We start from the raw sequence: 24,464 nt of genomic DNA on the forward strand, positions 1-24,464 counted from the left end.
ATCAATATTCATATGCCAATTAGCATTTCACGATCAACATCTGTAATGCAATCCTAATAAATGAAAATGATGTTTAATTTAGAAGCATCTCCACTTGTAAATAGCATAATTTACACTTGTAGATTGGTCGCATGTTCACATAGAGATTTCAGAAAGCCGTTATTTACTCCATGGAGAGCCACACCACACAGAGATTTTAAGGGGGCATGATATGGGCATGAAATAGGTCTTATTTATTTATTTGGGTAGACTGCCTTATGCTAATGGGTAAATCTAGGCAGTGTACAATAAAAAAAAAATTAAAATGAGGAAAGAGAAAAAGAACACCAATAATTTTGACAGGAAAGTATTAAACATTCACTCAATTAAAGGCTAGAGTATAGAAGCAGGAAAGCATTTAAATGCCTGATGGAACAGCCAACTTTTTATGGAAAGTTTAAATTTTTATACCTGAAAAATATATGTTGTGGGAAATCAAACTGGTATACCGTCAATGCTACAAATTATTACCAGCTAGTATACAAGGCAGTTATTCTCTCACAGTTTCCTTAACGATATATTTATATATTAAATAATAGAAACCTCAAAGTTTCCCAGTGAGGCAATTCAATAATTAATACCTGTACCCCTACTGGATACACCTTAATTGTTCATGGAGCAAGATATTATCATTGGTTTCTAAATCAAATAAGGAGGAAAAAAAAGAACCAATTAAAAAAACCCTCTTTCATAAAGAGAAAAACCACTGGTTCCCCTCCGATTCTCAATATGAGACTGAGAGAAAGTGCTTTACTAAACTATACTAGCAAATCTTAATGTAAAAAAAACAGACCTATATGAAAAAAAACCTAACAAATGGTGCACTAATTAGTACTTATCTGACAAAAGAATATGGAATGCAAGATCCCATGTCGCTCTCTGATAACTTTCAGTGGTGTCACCATTCACTCAGTACTGCCGAAATTATTCTCAAACCAGCAAGAAATCTGCCTAATCTTCAACAAGAGCACCTTGTTTCGCTGGAGAGAAAGGCATCCACAATGACACCAAGAATTTTAGAAGTTACATCTATTTTGAGAGAGAGATCCTTCGATGAAGAAAGAGACTCAGGGATAATGCTACCCTTGCATGCTAGCCAGAGTAACTTGGTCTTACCTTCATTTAATTTAAAACCACGAATAGAACTATAATGTTTGATCTTCTCAATACTACTGACCACATTTGAAATGATGTCTGACCAGTTTTAGCAAACTGGTACAAGCAACAACATTTCATCTGCATACAAATAAAATTTCACTCCTAAAGAGGAAAAGCCAAAATCTGCATTAGTTAGATAGACATTTAATAAAATTGGTGATAATGGAGACCCCTTGTGGGACACTGCAAGGCAGTATCCACGAATCAGAAAATTCACCTCTAATTTTGACAGAATACTATCTGTCAAAAATTCACTGAACCACTGAAGAACTCTTCCAGAAATACATTTCAAGCTCAATTTATATAGTAAGATCACATGATCCACTGAATTAAATGCAGCAGTTAAATCAAATTGTAACAATAATGACTCTTTCCCTTTCACTGTAAAGCGTTTAGCATCTGAAATCAAGGCTAATAATATTGATTCAGTACTATGAAATACTCTAAATCCAAACTGAAGTGGACTAAGGCAGGCAAATTTGTCCAATTAAAATAACTGAGAAGTTACGATAGTGTCTGACAGTTTGAAAAATAAAGTAATATTAGCCACTGGTCGAAAGTAAGCAGGAAGGCTGGAGTTCGTATTAACCTTTTAAATTATGGGTGTAAGAACAATATCCACTAAGCTTCGGGAATGCTGACCAGTTGCAAACAGACAATTTAAGAAAGAAGTAAGCCACTCAATTATCAAAAGAGGAGATTTCAATAAGTAGGTAGGACAACTATTCAGCACACAAGAGGAAGAAGTTAACTTGGACAGCCACACAAGCACCTCATGATTAGTGGTAGCAGAAAAAGATTCCCATAGTCTATCAACAGTCTTGAGCACCATAAGAAGCTAAAACAGATTAGTAACAGCCTGTAGTATGGGAGGAACTGATTTCCTGATCTTAAGGATCTTGTCTGAAAAATAAGTAGCCAAAGATGAAGTGGAAGCTCCGCCACCTTCACAACAGAGAGGCAAGTGACCATATGATCTTCACATCTACCAGACACCCAGTTATCTACATGCCTAATTATGAATTTACCAACTAAAATTAAAACAGCCATCCTAATCCTTTACTCCTGGTAAGAAGCCCCTGGAGATACATCCTTAGTACGAGAGGATATTGCATCTCCTGGAGGGCCGGTCCTACTACTGATTCACTTTCTGCATCACCTGGGTAATGCTGTCCTTTTTGGTGACCTCCATCCTCCAAGGCAACACAAGGGCTGCCAGACAGGAAGTGGGACTTTTCTACTATGTCCCTGTAGAGCTTATTTATCTATTTGTCTGCTTCAGCTCCTACAAGATCAGAGTCATTCTCTGAGAGCAAGAAGATCTTTGCACCTCTCGCCAACTGGGAAATAATCACACATGACACTTCATGCCAAAGACTGCAATCCTTTTGCTGCTGTACTGCTGTCTGCATCTTTGTATTTGAGTTGTTTTCATTTAAACTTAATAAGGTACTAGAGATATTATACTGATTATAAAGAGCTTTAAGATTATATGGTATATTATATGTTTTTATTTAGAGTGTGCTTCTCAGCAATTTTTTTAATAACTTATTTGGACAACGGCCTGCAGATGAAAATACTCTGTAAGGACAAACCTCTCGTTCTCTTAATTGGAACAATTCACTATAAATTAAGACATGGCAAGGGTGGGTCGGAGGGACTGAATTAGACCCTGCAATCCACTTTTAATGCTCTAGACCAGGGATGGGGAACCATGGTCCTCAAGGACCACAACAGTCGGCTTTTCAAGATTTCCACAATGAATATGCATGAGGTTGATTTGCATGAACTGCTTTCATTGTATGGAAATCTCATACATATTCATTGTGCATATTTTGAAACCCTACTGGGCTGTGGCCCTCGACCATGGTTGCCCATTCCTGCTCTAGATGGTAAAGCTCCGGTTTTAAGTTTAAAACTAAGGGAAAATGAGTTTTACACTATGTAAACATGTTAATAAGTAATGGAGCCCTTTTACTAAGCTGCACTAAGAAATGGGCTTAGCGTGTCCTTATACAGGCCTTTCCCATGTATTAAGCCCATTTGTAGTACAGCCATCACAATGAGCTTCATGTGGGCATGGGCTGTTAGCATGTGGCTATTTTTTTTTTTTAATTACTGCTCTGGGCTGATTGGTTAGCACATCCATAACGTGGGACTTAGGAGGTGCTAAGGGCTCCCATGTTATGGAAATGCAAACTAGTCAGCTCTGCACTGATGTCAGCATGCTAACTGATTCACACACCCATGCCCATTCTCCATCCCTGATATGCCATGTCCCATAAAAAATGTAAAAGAATAATCATCGTGTGCTTAGTACGTGCAGATGGCAAAACTAACACAGGTAGCTTTATCATGTCCCATTGTTAGGCCTTTTTGTTGCATTAAAGCAACATTGAGCCTGCAAATAGGTGGGAAAATGTGGGATACAAATGCAACAAATAAATAAATAAATAAAGTGGGAATTCATCAAGCATTAGGGCCTTAATGCCTGTTAAGGGGCCCTTTTACAAATGCAAGGTAAGCTCTATGTCTATGCAGCTTGCGCCAAAATGAAGCTACTGCCAGGCTAGCGCACCCCCTGGTGGTAATTTCAGATTTGGTGTGCGCCCATTACACTGGGACAAATTATTTTTTTATTTCCTACCACGTAATGGCGTTTCTGGCATTAATCGACAGTTGGTGTGTGCTGACTGGTCACCGTGTGTGTAGCGTGTGAGCCTTTACGATTAGATCAATGGGTGGCGGTAAGTTCTCAAGCCAAAAATGGACTTGCGCTGGTTTCCATTTTAGCGCATGTCTATTTCCCAGCCCCTTCAAAAAAGGTCCCTTTTCCTAGATGCGGTAAAAAAATGGCCCAGCGTACACCCAAAAGATGCGCTCGCACTACCACAGGCCATTTTTTATGGAGGCTTAGTAAAAGGACCCCTTAGGGAATTAACGTGAGCTCAATGCCAAGAAGCTTGTTTCATACCTGTGGGCTTCTTAACATTTAGCATGTGTTAATTCCCTTAACATGCACACTAAGGCCCTAATACTGCTTGAAAAATACCACCCTAGGTGTGCATTAGTGATTAACACACCTTAGTAAAAGGGCCCCAGTGTTTATTTTTTAATGAAATTCAAACTGACTTGGACATTTCAATTCCTTTGTCCAGGATCTGTCTAAAATGGGCATTCAAGCTTCACAAATGAATTGGTGTTACTGTATGTATTAACAAATATCAAAAGTGAACTTTCAGCACATGTGCAACTCAAAGCATGGCAGAGAAGCTATTAAATTTTGTTTAGTAATGTTCCATAATTGCACCAGTGTAAATCTAGTATGGGCATTTATTTACTTCATATATGTAAAACATCCAGTTTTCTAGATTTTAAATGCTATTATTTCCACCTACATGATTATATTAATTACATAATTATACATCATATACTTACAAGTTATCAGATACTTACAATCACAGCAGCAAATGATTGTTTTCATGGGATCCTTGAATATTCTTGATTATTGGTTTTCCATAACCTTAAATGTAATTCCCTGACATTTCATGCATTAATGTGATGAATCGCAAGAAGAAGCCTTGCATTCTACAGTAACTTCATTTGAAGCATACTATAATATTAACTAGCCCAATACGTTTGAAAAAGAGTTGGTTCTTAACAACACTTCTTATACACATATCAACCAGTTTTCAGACCTGAATCACTGCTGATTCCACTTGATCAGGATTTTATTTTATCTAACAATATATCGTGGTACTGAAATCTATCAAGGGTGCTGATAAAGAATCTATATATTCAGCTTGTGAACAATGATACAGAATAGTCAGGGACCCCATATAATCAACAATTTGTCACTGCATTGTGATGTTTCATTTAAAGAACATAAGAATAGCCATACTGGGTCAAACTAATGGTCCATTTATTCCACTATAAGGTTTCCAGCAGTGGCCAATCCAGGTCACAAGTACCTGGCAGAAACCCAAATAGTAGCAACATTCCATGCTACCAATCTTAGGGCAATAAGTGGCTTCCCCATGTCTGTCTCAATAGCAGATTATGGACTTTTCCGCCAGGAACTTCTCCAAACCTTTTTTAAACCCAGATATGCTAACCATCTTTACTACATCTTCTGGGAAAGAGTACCGGAGCTTAACTATTCTTTGAGTGAAAACATATTTCTTTCTATTTATTCACTTCTCCTCATTCTACACCACTCAGGATTTTGTAGACCTCAGTCGCATCTCCCCTCATCTGTCTCTTTTCCAAAAGCTGAAAAGCCCTAACCTCTTTAGCCTTTCCTCTTATGAGAGGAGTTCCATCCCCTTTATCATTTTGGTCGCTCTTCTTTGAACCTTTTCTAATTCTGGACTATCTTTTTTTTTTTAAATACAGTTGAACTGAATTCAATGCTTTAGGTGAGGTCACACCATGGAGTGATACAGAGGCATTATAGTATTCTGAGTCTTATTTACCATCCCTTTCCTATAATTCCTAGCATCCTGTTTGCTTTTCTGGCCGCTGCTGCATACTGGGCATAAGATTTCAGCATGTTAATTACAATGACACCTAGATCTTTTTCTTGGATGCTGACCTCCAAGGTAGACCCTAGCTTCAGGTATCTATGGTTTAGCTTGTTTTTCCCAATGTGCATCACTTTGCATTTAAAATTCATCTGCCATTTGGATGCTCAGTATTCTAATTTCCTAAGGTCTTCCTGCAATTTTTCACAGTCCATATATGTTTTAACAGCCTTGAATAGTATTTTGTCATCTGTAAATTTAATCACCTCACTTGTTATTGCGATTTCCAGATCGTTTGTAAAAATATTAAATAGCACCGGTCCCAGTAAAGATCCCTGCAGCACTCACTATTCACCTTCTTCCATGGGCACCCAAATCCTATAGTGCACAATTTAAAAGGGGACATGGCTATGGGAGGGGCATGCAGGCACATTTTCGAAAGAGAAGGACTCCCATCTTTCGACACAAATCGGAAGATGGGCGTCCATCTCCCAGAGTCGTCCAAATTGGTATAATCGAAAGCCGAATTTGGATGTCCCCAACTGCTTTCCATTGCAGGGACGGCCAAATTTCAAGGGGGCGTATCGGAGGCTTAGCGAAGATGGGACTTGGGCGTGCCTAACACATGGACGTCCTCGAGCCATAATGGAAAAAGGGTGTCCCTGACGAGCACTTGGACGACTTTACCTGGCTGTGTTTTTCTTACGATCAAGGCACAAAAAAGTGGCCGAAATGACCAGATGACCACCAGAGAGAATCGGGGATGACCTCCCCTTACTCCCCCAGTGGTCACTAACCCCCTCCCACCCTCAAAAAACATCTTTCAAAATATTTTTTCACAGCCTCAGATATCATACTCAGCTCTATCACAGCAGTATGCAGATTCCCTGGAGCAGTTTTAGTGGGTGCAGTGCACTTCAGGCAGGCGGACCCAGGCCCATCCCCCTCCCTATCTGTTACTTTTGGTAACAGGTAGCCCTCCAAAACCCACTGTACCCACATCTAGGTGCCTCCCTTCACCCGTAAAGGCTATGGTAGTGGTGTACAATTGTGGGTAGGGTTTTTTGGGGGGCTCAGCACACAAGGTAAGGGAGCTGTGTACCTGGGAGCAATTTCTGAAGTCCACTGCAGTGCCCCCTAGCGTGCCCCGTTAGTGTCCTGGCATGTCAGGGACCGGTGCACTATGAATGCTGGCTCCTCCCACGACGAAAGGGCTTGCATTTGGTCATTTCTGAGATGGTCGTCCTTGGTTTCCATTATCGGTGAAAATCAGAAATGACCAAGTCTAGGGATGACCATCACTAAGAATGGCCTAAATTTTAAGATTTGGGCGTCCCCGACTGTATTATCGAAACGAAAGATGGATGTCCATCTTGTTTCGATAATACGGGTTTCCCCGCCCCTCTATCAGGACATGTTGCGAGGACGTCCTCAACAAAACTTGGGTGTCCCTTTCGATTATGCACCTCATGGGTGTTTTGGGGTGTTCCAAAAAGTGTGCATTGTTACAAAATAATGGATCAGTGCTCCCAACTTGGGCACCAGCATTGACACCAGGTTTCTGCAAGTGTAGTCTGATGCCCAAAGTTAGAGTGTGGAAATTGGCACTAGGCATGATTCTATAAAGGGTTTCACCCTTTATAGATTCATACTTAGATCCAATCTTTTCTGGTCCCCATCAGAACACTGTTTGTAGAAGCTAGCCCTATATGTCTGAGATGATATTGGTGTAAAATTAAAAAGAAAAAAAAAAGTACAGGCTTCAAGTATAAATGACTCTGATATAAGTACTGGATGAATGATGCCTTCAAGTATGATCCTTCCTTTACTGAGAAAGTTGCTTTGCGTGACGATTTGAAGCTACATTTATTTTTGTTGGTTTCTGATTTCTTCTAGGGCTTACTTAGACTTTTTTAATCTAATTAATTCACACTAATAGAGATTGGTGCATATATAAGAACATAAGAATAGTCATACTGGTTCAGACCAATGGTCCATCTAGTCCAGTATCCTGCTTCCAACAATGGCCAATCCTGGTCACAAGAAGCTGGCAGAAACTCAGATAGTTGCACCATTCCATTCTACCAATCCCAGGGCAAGCAGTGGCTTCCTTATGTCTGTCTCATTAGCAGACTCTATGGTCTTTTCCAAACCTTTTTTAAACCCAGATATGCTAACTGCTGTTACCACATCCTCTGAGAGTGAATTCCAGAGATTAACTATTCTTTGAGTGAAAAAAATATTTCCTCCTATTTGTTTTAAAAGTATTTCCATACAATTTCATTGAGTGCCCCCTGGTGTTTGTACTGTTTGAATGAATAAAAAATTGATTCCAAGTTTTTACTTATATCGCCAGATATAAATCCACATATAATACTCGATGAGGATACCAAATGCGAGAAAATGGAACGTAAAAATACCCTTGCTATACCCACAAACAGAATGAAATGGTAGATTATTTTAATCCAGTGAGTTCTTATAAGCATTGTAACAGAATAGGAACTGTCTTAATTACTGTGAAACTTAAGAAAAAATATGTTACCATGGGGACTTCTAGCTATTCCAAATACTAATTTGATGAGCATATATTTACTGTAGATATGTGTGCAATAAAATTTCCTTGTCATAGCAAATTTGTATCCCAATAGACTGGTCAGATTTCAGCATATCATTTTGAATATCTTTAGATTTATATGAATAGAATAAGGCTGACCTCATACGTGTATGTTTGTTTTTAACTTACTCATTGTTGTAGCTTTAACTTTGGCCATTTCATTCACAAAATGGCCAGTTATACATTTAAAATGTTGTATAGTTTGAGGCAGAAATAGGATGGTAAAATTCAGGTACTGACTACATAAGTCCTACATTCAAGTGATGATATGTAAATAACAGAATTAGGAAGTCGTTTTGGAAGCATCTTCCACTTGATGGATTTTAGGATTTCGAGTGTAGATTTTATCTGATGATATTTCTGGGAATATGTAGGATTTGACTTAATTCCTAGACCCCTGATGCAGGCCGGTAGGGCCAAAATATGAGTCATGTCAGGTGTTTACTGCTATTAAAATTTTGAAGTTTGTTGAAATAAAGAAGTTTGTTGGACACCATCTGCGAGAAGATTCCTTTTTTTCTCCACTGTTTTTGCCCACTAAGATAGATATCATGTTATGAGTATCAGGTGCTCAACATTCAGAGGTTCTATCCATTTATTTACTTATTTATTACATTTATATCCCACATTAAACAAGAATTAAGTTGAAACCTGGGAGCATTTAAGATATTTTTTTTCCTATGCCTACATTAAAAGAAAAAGATAGCACATGGGAATTTGCTCCTTTTGTTTTGTGGATTGCAGTGGTATATTATAAAAATGCACTTGCCTTTTTTATTACTACTATTTCACAGAGAGGTATTGATTAATGAGGGAAGGGTTTCCTTCATGCAGAAGTTCTGTCCAGTGTCAGTCTAAATGTGAAAACATTGTCCAGTTCAGCACACTATTAGCCGCCAGGTTTATACAACGTTAATTATGTTCAGTGGAAAATAAATCTGTTGTCTCAGGCTGCTTGCTAAGTGAATATACTATCACTGTTTCATTATTGCTACCAAGTATTACATATTAAGGGCATTTGCTTTAAACTTTGCTTTAATTTGTTTATCCAGACCTTACATGCACAATGGTCTTGCTTTTAAACCCAAAGGTGAATCCTAAGGGCAGTTGAACAATTAAGTATAAACTGTGTTGTTTCTGACTTTACTTGTTTTGGACTATTTTAGGTCCTGCTAATCTGTACATCTGCTGTCTTAGCAAAGTACAGAAGAAAATGATTTATGTTTCTTTTACTAGAATTTTTACTGCTTGTAGAATCTGGCTTTCTTGGGGTGGGGGGGGGGGGGGTCAAGGTGACTGCGATACAGCAAGGGCAAGGAGCTGGGATGGAGGAGTTTACTTGCAGTGGGAACGGGTTAGACTCCCCATGGGGACAGGCAGGGACAGGTTAGATCCACGCGGGGACGGGTTAGATTTCTGTCCCCGTGCAACTCTGTAGTAAGCACATGTTAGTGCTTACCACGGCTTAGTAAAAGGACACCTTGTTATAGATAGATTTTCAATGCCAGCACTTTAAATGCGTAAGTTATATATTTTAAAGTTAAACAGTGAGTATACCACTGAATATTGTCTTTGTTTTAGAAAGAATGAACATTTAACCCAATTTTCTGACTCCCGCTCCCTCTCTATCTCTATTATGGTCTAATTATAACTCAATCAAAGGCTTGAGATCTTTGCTCATTTTCAGCTGATGATTGTGGTTCACAGGTTCAGCCCTCAAGATCCACTTACTTGTCAGCTTTTTAGGATATCCAATTTACATGTGCATGAGACTAATTTGCATCTGAATGTGTAATACTTGAAGTAAATTCATCCTGTTGATGGGCCTTGAGGACTCCCACTGAGGACAGCTTTCTGTCAAGCAGTTTCTGATACTATCCCATTTGATCATTTTGTTCATCTTCTCCAAAATCTAACATGTAGCTGTGATGAAAAAAAAATACTTAACTTTTCCACAAAGGTAACTGTATTCCATGGCAAATACAATAAAGATCTTTCTTTAAAGAAAATTAAAGCAATACTACACTTTCCAAATCTCCTAACAGTGTACTGCTTATCTTTGTAGATAAACCCTATGAGAGTGGCATCATTTGGTAATTAAAAGCAAGAATATGCAACTACTTATTACATGTTCTACAGCTACAATTCATTGAATTTGCTGATTTTGAAAAATAATAATGCTGTGGTTTACCAATTCTAAGATAAAATACATCAACATGAAAAACAAACTGATTTCTTGGTCCAAGATATGTTAATCTCTCTTGATATTTGCTCTGTGTTATTCCACAAAACATGGCCTTGCACAAAGACATGATGGAAGAGTGCAGTGTCCTTAGAGCACACCTTAACTGCTTTCTGATGAATGAGGAAAAGCCAGAGTAACTTGAGTCCCAGAAGTAGGAATGTGCTGTTGTTGGGAACTTTTCCTTACAAATTCTCCTTTTTATGAACTCTGACTTCATATAAAATTTTCCCTGCTTTCCTTATTGGGAAGCCAGTGAGAATTCCTTATACCCTTTGCCAGTTGGTGAGGCAAGTAATCCCCCTCATGAAAAAACAATTCACATGACCCATTATTTAGAGCAGAGTTGTCCAATGTGCAGCCTGAGGGCCAAATGTGGCCCACTTAACATTTGGATTCAGCCCACTTGAGATGTTTAGGAAAAAGTAACCTAATTAGCACACATGATTTTGAAGCTTTGCAGAGGTATTTGGTAAATTTGAAATGACATTTTCAGAATAGATTCACACAAATCAAGTTATAACATGCTTAAATAGTCATGTAGCCTGAAAACATATGGATTTCTTATCATGTGGCTCACTTGGAAGAACTTGGACACCTCTGTTTTAGAAGCTAAGAACATAAGAACTGCTGTACTGGACCAGACCAAAAGGTTCATCTAGTCCAATATCCTTCTTCCAACGTTGGTCAATCCAGATCATATGTACCTGGCAGAATCTTAAAAAGTGGAAAGATCCCATGCTGCTTACCCCCAGGGATTTCCCAGGTATACCTTAATAACAGTATATGGATGTTACATCCAGGAATTCATCCAAACCTATGTTCATCCGAACCTTTGCTGCTGCTTTTGATTTGTTTGGGGTTTTTTTTTAACTCGGCTATGCTAACTGCCAACAAGTCCCAGACCTTAACCATGTATTAAATGAAAAAAAATATTCCCATATTTTCTTGAAAAATGTATCCCAGTGCCATTGATTGGTAAGCTACTACTTTGTGCTCTAACTGGTTCTTCAGATGAACAACTTGTAAACTTGCTAGAACTTTCCGCTCTTTGCTTGGGAATAAAGGGATGTTTTTCCATGCTTCCTATTATGATGCATCATTTGTACCCTGCTAACATTTATCTTATTTATGTTGTAAGATTGTTCTGCTGTGCTCTTTTAAAGTGAATATTTCTTGCACTGCATCATGTTATTTTTATTATTAGGACTCAGTTTGCCTATCTTGAAGTTGGCCTCAGCGATTGTATTTATGCTTATATTTTTATTTTACTACTATTATATTGTTAACAAAATTGTAAAAGAAAAACACTAGAAAGGCTTTTCATAGAGGTATCAGTCCCAAGTGACTACTGTGAAGGATCCCTCCGTTCCTCTCAGAAAACTCTGGCCTCCGGCCCAAGTTTTCTATATGATATTCCACTTAGGTACAACTCCCTGTAATCCTCCAGGTGTACCCTCCGACCTGAGGTACATCAGTAGTACTATTCCAGCACAGCTCCCGAGATATCCGCCAGGGAAATTATCCCAGCGGTTTCAAGAATGCAATCCCAAAAACAGTTTAGAAAAAGTAGTTTTTAATAATGCAGTTCCAGAAGCAAAGCAGTTCAGGAATCTCCACAGCTTCAAAAATGCAAAAATGCAATTCATAAACCAACAGAACATGAATCTCAGCAGTCCCAATGATGCAATTCAAAATAAGTAATCCCAAAAGCAAAAAACGTTCCGCAAAGAAAAACAAAGCAGTTCAAAGAAAACAAGCACTTCTAAACAGGCAGTTCACAAAAGCAGTTTAGAAATCCCATCAGCAGTTCAGAGGCAGGGAGATCCTAGGGGTGCCTTCCCTCCTCTGGCCCTCTATCTCCTGGCTTCCTCCCACTTAACCCCGTCGCTCCCTGGCTCCTCCAGGATAGCCACTGCCTTCCCTTGTTTACCAAGACCCCGCACCAAGCGGTTACCTGCTGTCTGAACCTTTTACTTGTGGATCTTGCCATAGCTGCAATCTCCATTTGCTCCTCTTGCCTCACTTCTTCCTCCTTTTCTTCCCCCTTCCATGCCATGGGCTCCTCACCCCACCCATTCCCCAGCTGATCCTCCTCCTCCTGATTAGCTCTACTTAGAGGCTCCCCTTCCATTCCTGGTCTCCCCTCCATGTCTTGGGTTTCACCTTTACCTGCCTTTCCCTTGGGCTCCACTGGGGGCTGCTGGAAGTCTTTGATTCTGTTGTAAGACTTCCTCAAGGGCTGCTGGGAATCGTAGTTTTTACCCTGCCTCCAGCCCTCTGGGGAAAATGATCTATGCTTTCTCCTGACATGTGAAACTCCCTGAGCTAAGAATTTGGGTTGTCCCTTCCTCTGGGCCTTATCTTCTCCGTCAGTACCCCCCCCCCCCCCCCCCCCGTTCTCTTATCCCCTTCGTGACACTACTCTGTGAATCATGTGGAGACAGAAGATTCTCAAATACCAAGAAATGCAGTCTGAGACTATGAAAATATGGCAGACAGATAACAGAAATATTTCCCATCATTTTGGGAGCCACATGCTTGATTAAAAAGAATTTCCAAGCACACCTGGAAAGGTTGCCTATGCGTGTTGTGTTTTACGAACTCCAGAGAAAAGCCATTACTTATCCCTAAGATCAATAGCAAAAAATCTTGCTACTTTTTGGAATTCTGTCACTTGTGACCTGGATTGGCCATTGTTGAAAGCATACTGGGCTGACAAATATATTGAACAAAATCTGCTCCAGGATAGACCCCCCAGGCACTCCACTATTCACCTTTCTTTTAAGTGAATTCCATTGACCACCAACTTCTGCTACTTATCAGTTGACTAATTTCTGATCTAGTGTACTACCTCAGGTCCCACTCACAAGCCACTCAGTTTCTTTATGCATCTCTTATGAGGAACAGTATCAAAGCTTTGCTGAAATCGCCCTTGATGCAATACTTTGGTCACCCAGTCAAAGAAATCAGATTTGTTTGACATGATTTGTCTTTGGTAAAATAAATTTGCCCTGAGGTCTTGTAACTCATTGGATTACAGAAAGCTGACTAACCTTGACTATCCTTTCCTTCAGCAGTGTCTCTGTTAACCCCCTCCCCCCCCCCCCCCCCCCCACCACCACAATAAGGCTGACTGGTCTATAGTTCTCTGCCTCTTCTCTTTTGCCACCTTTGTGAAGCGGGATCATATCAACCTTTCTCCAATCCTGGGGAACTTCTCCAGCCTTCAAGAATCCATTAAACACACCCTTTAGAAGGCCTACCAAAACATCTTAAGATCCCCCAGTATCTTGGGATGTATTTTATCCAGTCCCATGGCTTTGTCCACGATCAGTTTCGCAAGATGTTCATAATCGTTCTGCCATGAACTATTCCATATATGTGTCATTCCCATATGTATCTTTGTCAAACATTCCCAGACCTTTGCTGGGATTTTCTTCTGTGTCTAACAAATGGAAATAATTGTTGAGCAATTCTGTTTTTCCCTAATCTCTGTCTACAAGTTGACCCTTAGTAATTTGGAGCCCCTTTTACCAAGCTGCAGCAAAAGGAGGCCTACACTGGCATTGGCACATGTTTTTGACGCACGCCAAGGCCCCCTTGTACCACAGTGGGTAAAAGGTAGGTTTTACTTCAGGAAATGGCCATGCTGCAAGTGAAGCACTTGTTGCATGGCCACTTCGGAGGGGAGCCCTTACTGCCACCCATTGAGGTGGCAGTAAGGATTCCAGTACTAACCCAGCGGTAACCGGGCAGCGGGCAGCGCGCAGCACTGTCCAATTACCACCAGGTACACACCAACTCTACAAAAATAAAAAATTATGACAGCGTGCTGGGGGTGGGAACTACCACCAGGCTGTTGCAGTAGCCTGGTGGTACTTCCTTTTTAGCAGGCAGTATTTTTAAAATGGCCCCTTGGAGTTTTGTAATTCCACCTCCTTCCTCCTTACATTAGTACAAATGAAAAACAAAATCACCTCATTTTACATTTTTCCCATTTTTTTCTCCTTTTTACTTTACTTATGTTTGGTATTGTATACCACTTTGATAAATGTATGAATTGTAGTGTATCAAAATTGGGAATATAGCAATACAGAGAGGGTCCAAAGTACAGAACAAAATCCAAAATACAGCAAAAAGAACCAGAAGCCATCAAAAATGGTACACAGTTCTATTTATTGTAAAAATCGATATTCCAATATGGACCTGACACAGGCCATGTTTTGACGCACAGCGCCTGCGTCAGCAGTCAAATATGCTGTAATGTGAGATGAATGCTATATGCAGCAATCAGATCTCTTCCTTGTGAAATAGGACGATATTCCATCTGTTCTATAAGGTAGTTGCTTGATGTATTGAAGTCATAAAGTCGCTCCATTCCTTAATAAACATTTGACCCCTGATGCAGGTGCTATGCGCAGAAACACGGCCCACGTCGTGTCCATATTGGAATATCGATTTTTACAATAAATAGAACTGTGTCCCGTTTCTGAAGGCTGCTGGTGCTTTTTGCTGTACTTCAAAATTGGGAATAAACATAAGTATCCCTCACCCCTGTTTTTGCCTCACCTCTCTCTCATTCCTATTCCTTCTCAGTACCCTTGATCATCCTCCATTCTCACTGTTTTTTCCTTCAGCCAGTTTTACTTGGCACCAGAATGACAGCTGGGATGTCTTTGGGCCATGACAATGGGCAGCCTTAGTTGCAGCATAGCGAAGTAGGATTGACTATGGGGCTCTTTTATTAAAGTTTAGCAAGTGCTAAGGGACCATTACCATGTGCTGTCATGTAGTCTACAGTTTAAAAATAGGACGCACAGCATTTAGTGTTCGCTAATATCTGTGCTTTAGTACAAGGGCCACTATGTTAGGTGTCATAGGCGTAGTTTGACTGTTTCATTTGGGGGGGGCAAAGAATGGGCGGAGCATATTAGCATATCATTTGCATATATACATATGCAAATGAATATGCTAATATGGAGGAAGGAAATGAAATTTACAGGCAAAATATCACAGATGCACATTTCAAAAAGCTGACACATTTCAATTAATAAATTATGAATAAAATAAACTTTTATTTACCTTTGTTGTCTGATCATTTAGTTTTTCTATTCGCTTTGATCCCAGTGTCTTCTGTTTTATGCAGTGTCTTCTTTCCAGTAGGCTTCCCTCTGCTCCCCACCCTCCCAGTCCCATCCATCTCTTGCTCCTTCCCTCTGCTCCCCACCCCTCCCAGTCCCAACCATCTCTTGCTCCTTCCCGCTGCTCCCCACCCCTCCCAGTCCCATCCATCTTCTGTTCCTTCCCTCTGCTCACCATCCCTCCGTCCCATCCATCTCTTGCTCCTTCCCTCTGCTGTGCCTGACCTCTCCAAATCCCATCCATCTCCTGGTCCATCCCTCTGCTCCCCACCCTCCCAGTCCCATCCATCTCCTGCTCCTTCCCACTGCTTCCCACCCTCCCAGTCCCATCCATCTCCTGCTCCTTCCCTCTGACCTCCTTTCCCAGTCCAGTCCAATCCAATTCCTGGTCCTTCCCTCTGCTCCCCACCCACCCCTCCCAGTCCCATCCATCTCTTACTCCTTCCCTCTGCTCCCCACCCACCCACCCCTCCCAGTCCCATCCATCTCTTGCTCCTTCCCTCTGCTTCCCACCCCTCCCAGTCCCATCCATCTCTTACTCCTTCCCTCTGCTCTCCACCCTCCCAGTCCCATTCATCTTCCCTCTGCTGCCCCCCCCCCCCCCGCGAGGTCCAGGATCGTGACTCCGTTTACCCCCTCTCTTCCTCCCTCCCTCCGGTGCAGGCAGCAGTCTTCTTCAGCCTTTCTGTGTTCCTGGCAGCGGTAGCGACGTACACGCTGCCTTCGGTCTGCCCCGGAAGCCTTCTCTTCAAGTTCCTGTTTCCAGGGAACAGGAACTTGAAGAGAAGGCTTCGGGGCAGAGCTGAAGGCAGCGTGTACGTCGCTACCGCTGCCAGGAACAAGAAAGGCTTAGAGAAGATTGGTGCTGCCTGCGCCGGAGGGTAGGAAGAGAGGGGGTAGATTATAGACACGCTCGTCTCCGTCTGCTTCGCTGCTTCCCTGCCCTCTCTGTCTGCGTCCCGCCTTCCTCTGATGTCATTTCCTTTCGGGCGGGACGCAGACAGAGAGGGCAGGGAAGCAGCGAAGCGGACGGAGACGAGCGCGTGCCTGCTTGTTTTTTTTTTTTTTTTTCATTCTAGCGCCAGTTCACGTCATCGTCGTTTGGGGGGGCATTGCCCCCCCTCGCCCCCCCCCCCAGTCTACGCCTATGGTTAGGTGTGCATAACAAATGATGTTATAAAGTATCACATACCATGCAAATGAGTTTATCTTGTTGGGTAGACTGGATGGACTGTACAGGTCTTTATCTGCCGTCATTTACTATGTTACTATCAAGCTTATTTTTGAAATAGAAGGACGCCCATCTTTCAACAGAAATCGGAAGATGGGCTTCCTTCTCCCAGGGTCGCCCAAATCGGCATAATCGAAAGCCGATTTTGGGCATCCCCAACTGCTTTCCGTCGTGGGGACGACCAAAGTTCCTGGGGGAGTAGTGAAGGCGGGACTTGGGTGTTGCTAACACATGAGCGTCCTCGACCCATAATCGAAAAAAAAGGTTGTCCCTGATGAGCACTTGGACAACTTTACTTGGTCCTTTTTTTTTTTGTTACGACCAAGGCACAAAAAGGTGCCCGAACTGACCAGATGACCACCAGAGGAAATCGGGGATGGCCTCCTCTTACTCCCCTTGTAGTCACTAACCCTCTCCCACCCTCAAAAAATAGTTTTAAAATATTTTGTGCCAGCCTCAAATGTCATACTCAGGTCAATCACAGCAGTATGCAGGTCCCTGGAGCAGTTTTAGTGGGTGCAGTGCACTTCAGGCAGGCGGACCCAGGCCTATCCCCCCGCCACCTGTTACACTTGTGGTGGTAAATGTGAGCCCTCCAAAACCCACCAGAAACCCACTGTACCCACGTGTAGGTGCCCCCCTTCACCTGTAAGGGCTATGGTAGTGGTGTACAGTTGTGGGTAGTGGGTTTTGGTGGGCTCAGCACACAAGGTAAGGGAGCTATGTACCTGGGAGCTCTTTCTGAAGTCCACTGCAGTGCCCCCTAGGGTGCCCAGTTGGTGTCCTGGCATGTCAGGGGGACCAGTGCACTACGAATGCTGGTTCCTCCCATGACCAAAGGGCTTGCATTTGGTCGTTTCTGAGATGGGTGTCCTTAGTTTCCATTATCGCCGAAAATCATAAATGACCAAGTCTAAGGACGACCATCTCTAGGGACAACCTAAATGTAATGGAAAGGGATCAGCTTTGGCATGGAGAGAAAAATCAATGAAATGACACATTTAAGTTTGACAATGGTGCAGATAAAACTAAGTGTTCAAGAGAAATAAAGCCCCTGCCCCCACCCTCACCCCATAGCCCAAAGCATTTATATGCAATAAATTGTTCCAGCAATAGCAGCAGAAGCATTGCTGAATTGTAGCATAGCAGTTAGAGCAGTGGTTCTCAAACCTGATCCTGGAGGCATCCCCGAACGTATTATTGAAATGAAAGATTTGTAGTAGTAGTTTCCCCGCCCCTTTGCCGGGACGTCCTGCGAGGACGTTCTCAGGAAAACTTGGGCACCCCTTTCGATTATGCCCTTCCACGTTACACAGAGTGGAGAATGAAAAAAAAAATTGCATTCCTGACTCATGTTGCAAGAGAAAATGTTGGGAATGAACAGTGGCAGAATGGTGGATATGTAGTAGTTTTTACGACCAGGATGAACCTTCTCTCCACCACAGGGTTGGTTTGCGTGCAAGAGGTGCCCATCTGCTCTTCCACAGACAGGGGTGGAAGCTCACAAACAAATTACTCTTCATGGCAATCAAAGAGCAGATTGCAAGACAGTGTTGGTGAAAATGCTATTAGCCAGTCATCTCCTTACACTGGCAGCTTTTTAGGACTGTTCCTTAGAGCAGGTTGAGAGAAATAGATCATAATATTAATCATGTGAGCCATGTGTCCTTGCAAAGGCGTGAGTCATTTCCAGATAATTGAGCTACAGTACTTATGATTAATATACCATGAACCATCCATATATAAAGAAAAATCTCTGTTTCTGTCTAGGTATAGGACTGAGAATAAACGAAGGGATCCAGGAAGGATAAAAAGGTTATATAGCGCAGGAGTTCTCAACTCAGTCCTTGGGACAAACTTAGGTTTTCAGGATATCCATAATAAATATGAACGAGATGAATTTGTACCTACTACTTACTTTGTACCACTGATATGACTGTGCCTTTGTAGCACGTGACCAGGTTGTTGAATAATTTCCCCAACTGACTTCAGTAAAAAAAAAAAAAGGTATTCCTGCAAAAATCACATACTTAGACTGTTTTATTTTATTGCATTTCCGTGCCCCTCACCAGAGTGACAGATCATACTGTGCTCTGTAATTCTGTTTTGATTTAGATATCAAGAACCAGTGCTTAAAACATTTATAATTCTGCAAGCATGCCAAGTATCCACTGGCTAAGATCTTAATCCAAGATCTTCATTATGGTTTCCAATCCAAGTCACATCATACATCATTAGCTTCTTAATATGATAAGCTAGCTTTATATATTGTATTAGCATTTGTCCTTTAACATTCAGCAGTGCTTAACGTGACTACAAATTACTGCATGGATTGCAATACCCTTTGAAATCTGATACACTCAGCTCTCTAAGTTTTTTTGATAATAATAGTCACCTTTTTCTTTTTTTTTCTTTAAGGACATACACACTAAGCTGGGTTATCACAGTGCAGAACAAATTATCTTCTCTTTTCATCATGGCGGACCTTACTAATCTAGAGGAGAAATCATTGGACGATCCATCTTTCAGACAGACATAGAATTAGGGCATTTATAGTGTCTGTTGTGCTAGTGTCTACTGAAGGATGACTGGCTGGAATGAATTGTTTCATCCTGTACTGCAGATTTTTGATATGCAAATAGAAAGCAGGCAATCATAAACAATAAAGCGAGCTAAAAAATGCTCATACAAAATGAATGGGAGCACCAAAGATGCTTATACTAACTGAATGCCACTTCCATATAGATGCCGATAGAATTTATGCAGACATAGGTCAATAACCCTCATCTAAATTATACTGGGCAGTAAAGTGGACTGATACAGATGCAGTTTTTATTCGTTCTAACCCAATTGAAGAAATCAACTATAAGTAGTTGAAAAAATGTCTGTCTGGGGGCAAAATAACTTTCTGAAAATGTAGTGGAAAGGGATCCGATTTGGCATGGAGAGAAAAACCAATGAAATGACGCATTTAAGTTTGACAGTGGTGCAGATAAAACTAGGTGTTCAAGAGAAATAAAGCCCCTGCCCCCACCCCATAGCCCAAAGCATTTATATGCAAGAATTGTTGCAGCAATAGCAGCAGAGGCATTGCTGCATTGTAGCATAGCAGTTAGAACAGTGGTTCCCAAACCTGATCCTGGAGGCACCCCAGCCAGCCAGGTTTTCAGGATACCCACAATTAATATTCATTAGTGACCTAGTGGTTAGAGCACCGGTCTTTCAATCCAGAGGTGGTCGGTTCAAATCCCGCTACTGCTCCTTGTGATCTTGGGCAAGTCACTTAACCCTCCCTTGCTTCAGGTACAAACTTTGATTGTGAGCCCTCCTGGGACAGAGAAATATCACCTTGAGCTACTACTGAAAAAGGTGTGAGCAAAATCTAAATGAATAAATAAATTAGAGATCTGCATGAGGTGGAGGCAGTGCATGCAAATCTCTCTCATTAATATTCACTGTGGATATCCTGAAAACCTGACTGGCTGGGGTGCCTCCAGGATCAGATTTGGGAACAACTGAGTTAGAGAATTATACTTCTTCAAACTACCCTTCGCTCTCATTTGTTTTCTATCATGCATGTACTCCATCCCACAGTCACGTAACTCACACACACACACACACACACACACACACACACACACACACACACACACACACACACACACACACACGTCTCTCTATGTATGTATGAGTGTGTGTGTGTGTATATATATATATATGTATATGTATTGTAGATAACTGTCACAAATTGGCTGCAGTAAAAAAACAGGTTCAGGCTTTCTAGCAAACTAGGCCTGTAAAATCATAGGATCTCTCACACTTGATATTTTACTAGAAGAAATGTGACAGCCTGATGAAGCTTGGCAGAGTTACAGAGTTGGCAAGGATTGTGTAACATACAGCTGGACATAGGCATTTTGAGAAACTTCGATAAGAGATAATTGGGCAAAGATAAGGCCAGGTGCAGAAAAGTTGAATTTAGAGGGGAGCTGAGCGAAGCTTGAAGATAAGCAAACTTACTAAAGTTGAAACTTGGCCATAATTGGATGTATGTGCCAATTATGATGAAATTGCAGGTGGCCAAATGTATAGGCTAATAGAAAACAATGGTAGAAGGAAAGTATAAATACTGGCAATTTGTTAAGTCAGTCGGAGAATACAGTAAACTGTGACGGCACCTGTTGTGTCATGGAGCGCTGCTATCCCAATATGAGAAATGAAATGACTGATTTATGCACTTTGATGAATCCTGCTTTTGGTGAGTAATTAATAAACTTTGAGAGCTAATTTCTCATATTCACCTAATCCCAGTGTCCTTCTGATTATTGACGAGGTCTCATAATTATTATATGTTCAATATATATGTATATATATTTATATGTGTATGTGTGTGTATATGTGTGTGTGTATATGTATATATATATATATATATATATATATATATATATATATATATATATATGTGTGTGTGTGTGTGTGTGTATATATATATATATATATATATACATATACACACACACACACACAATAGAAATAATCCCATGAAGCATGCCTTTCCCATCTTGCAGTTCCCCTCCCCCACTGCCTCCTTTCCCTGCAAAAGTCATTAAGGAGGAAAGTTATCAGTGTGGGCAACAGTTAGCATATGTTATGTTACATTTAACCCCAGTTATGAATACGTAGGTCTCATTGCATAAAATGGAACCTGTGATAAAACATCAGAAGTTAGTGGTAAAATAACACGTCTTAACATTAGCCCATGTTGATAATTACACCCCTAAGGTGTCTATTTCTTTTATTGTACATTCTATTTTAGAAGAATCCCCATGTGTAAATATCAGCTTTTGTAGTGGTAGATCCACCTACACATTCAAATAGAAATTTTGGAAAGCCACCATTTACATTTGGGGTTTCATATCATACATGGATTGCATATAGGCATGGCTGGGCAATGGAGGTGGGCCTAACATATCACTGCAATTTTACAAGGGGAATACAAATTGATATTAAAATTTATAGACATCATTTTCACCTGCCCTGAGGCTCACACGTACCTGGTTGCAGGGGCAGGTGTAAAGACTAGTGCCAGCCTCCTACTCTGATCACCACCTGGCATGAGATCCTCTCCTTTGATCAGCTCCTAGCATCTGATCCTCTACCCAACCTACTGGGATTAAGCCTGCCCCCCTCGCCCCCCCTCCCCAATCAGACACCATTTTGTGGAGCTGCCATGTGTAGAAATGACTAGGGCAGGCCCAGTTAAGAGCCAGGGATGCAAACTGTTTCTAAGGGTGTGTATGCATATACCTGTATTGTGTAGTACGTCATAAGTACATAAGTACATAAGTAGTGCCATACTGGGAAACACCATAGGTCCATCTAGCCCAGCATCCTGTCACCGACAGTGGCCAATCCAGGTCAAGGGCACCTGGCACGCTCCCCAAACGTAAAAACATTCCAGACAAGTTATACCTAAAAATGCGGAATTTTTCCAAGTCCATTTAATAGCGGTCTATGGACTTGTCCTTTAGGAATCTATCTAACCCCTTTTTAAACTCCGTCAAGCTAACCGCCCGTACCACGTTCTCCGGCAACGAATTCCAGAGTCTAATTACACGTTGGGTGAAGAAAAATTTTCTCCGATTCGTTTTAAATTTACCACACTGTAGCTTCAACTCATGCCCTCTAGTCCTAGTATTTTTGGATAGCGTGAACAGTCGCTTCACATCCACCCGATCCATTCCACTCATTATTTTATACACTTCTATCATATCTCCCCTCAGCCGTCTCTTCTCCAAGCTGAAAAGCCCTAGCCTTCTCAGCCTCTCTTCATAGGAAAGTCGTCCCATCCCCACTATCATTTTCGTCGCCCTTTGCTGTACCTTTTCCAATTCTACTATATCTTTTTTGAGATACGGAGACCAGTACTGAACACAATACTCCAGGTGCGGTCGCACCATGGAGCGATACAACGGCATTATAACATCCGCACACCTGGACTCCATACCCTTCCTAATAACACCCAACATTCTATTCGCTTTCCTAGCCGCAGCAGCACACTGAGCAGAAGGTTTCAGCGTATCATCGACGACGACACCCAGATCCCTTTCTTGATCCGTAACTCCTAACGCGGAACCTTGCAAGACGTAGCTATAATTCGGGTTCCTCTTACCCACATGCATCACTTTGCACTTGTCAACATTGAACTTCATCTGCCACTTGCACGCCCATTCTCCCAGTCTCGCAAGGTCCTCCTGTAATCGTTCACATTCCTCCTGCGACTTGACGACCCTGAATAATTTTGTGTCATCGGCGAATTTAATTACCTCACTAGTTATTCCCATCCCTAGGTCATTTATAAATACATTAAAAAGCAAAGGACCCAGCACAGACCCCTGCGGGACCCCACTAACTACCCTCCTCCACTGAGAATACTGGCCACGCAATCCTACTCTCTGCTTCCTATCTTTCAACCAGTTCTTAATCCATAATAATACCCTACCTCCGATTCCATGACTCTGCAATTTCTTCAGGAGTCTTTCGTGCGGCACTTTGTCAAACGCCTTCTGAAAATCCAGATATACAATATCAACCGGCTCCCCATTGTCCACATGTTTGCTTACCCCCTCAAAAAAATGCATTAGATTGGTGAGGCAAGACTTCCCTTCACTAAATCCGTGCTGACTTTGTCTCATCAGTCCATGTTTTTGTATATGCTCTGCAATTTTATTCTTAATAATAGCCTCCACCATCTTGCCCGGCACCGACGTCAGACTCACCGGTCTATAATTTCCCGGATCTCCTCTGGAACCCTTCTTAAAAATCGGAGTAACATTGGCTACCCTCCAGTCTTCCGGTACTACACTCGATTTTAGGGACAGATTGCATATTTCTAACAGTAGCTCCGCAAGTTCATTTTTTAGTTCTATTAATACTCTGGGATGAATACCATCAGGTCCCGGTGATTTACTACTCTTCAGCTTGCTGAACTGACCCATTACATCCTCCAAGGTTACAGAGAATTTGTTTAGTTTCTCCGACTCCCCCGCTTCAAATATTCTTTCCGGCACCGGTGTCCCCCCCAAATCCTCCTCGGTGAAGACCGAAGCAAAGAATTCATTTAATTTCTCCGCTACGGCTTTGTCCTCCTTGATCGCCCCTTTAACACCATTTCGTCCAGCGGCCCAACCGACTCTTTGGCCGGTTTCCTGCTTTTAATGTATCTAAAAAAATTTTTACTATGTATTTTTGCTTCCAACGCTAATTTCTTCTCAAAGTCCTTTTTTGCCCTCCTTATCTCCGCTTTGCATTTGGCTTGGCATTCCTTATGATCTATCCTGTTACTTTCAGTTGGTTCTCTTCTCCACTTTCTGAAGGATTGTTTTTTGGCTCTAATGATTTCCTTTATCTTACTGTTTAGCCACGCCGGCTGACGTTTAGTCTTTTTCCCTTTTTTCTAATACGTGGAATATATTTGTCCTGAACCTCCAGGATGGTGTTTTTAAACAGCATC

At 41.4% G+C, this 24,464-nt stretch overlaps 1 protein-coding gene across 1 annotated transcript in view; it reads left to right on the forward strand.

Moving 5' to 3' along the window:
- Nucleotides 1–24,464, forward strand: part of CLSTN2 (calsyntenin 2) — a 1,123,462-nt gene that overhangs the window by 638,092 nt on the left and 460,906 nt on the right. The window lies entirely within an intron of this gene.

The sequence above is a fragment of the Microcaecilia unicolor genome, chromosome 10, assembly GCF_901765095.1.
Source record: "Microcaecilia unicolor chromosome 10, aMicUni1.1, whole genome shotgun sequence".
Taxonomy (NCBI): domain Eukaryota; kingdom Metazoa; phylum Chordata; class Amphibia; order Gymnophiona; family Siphonopidae; genus Microcaecilia; species Microcaecilia unicolor.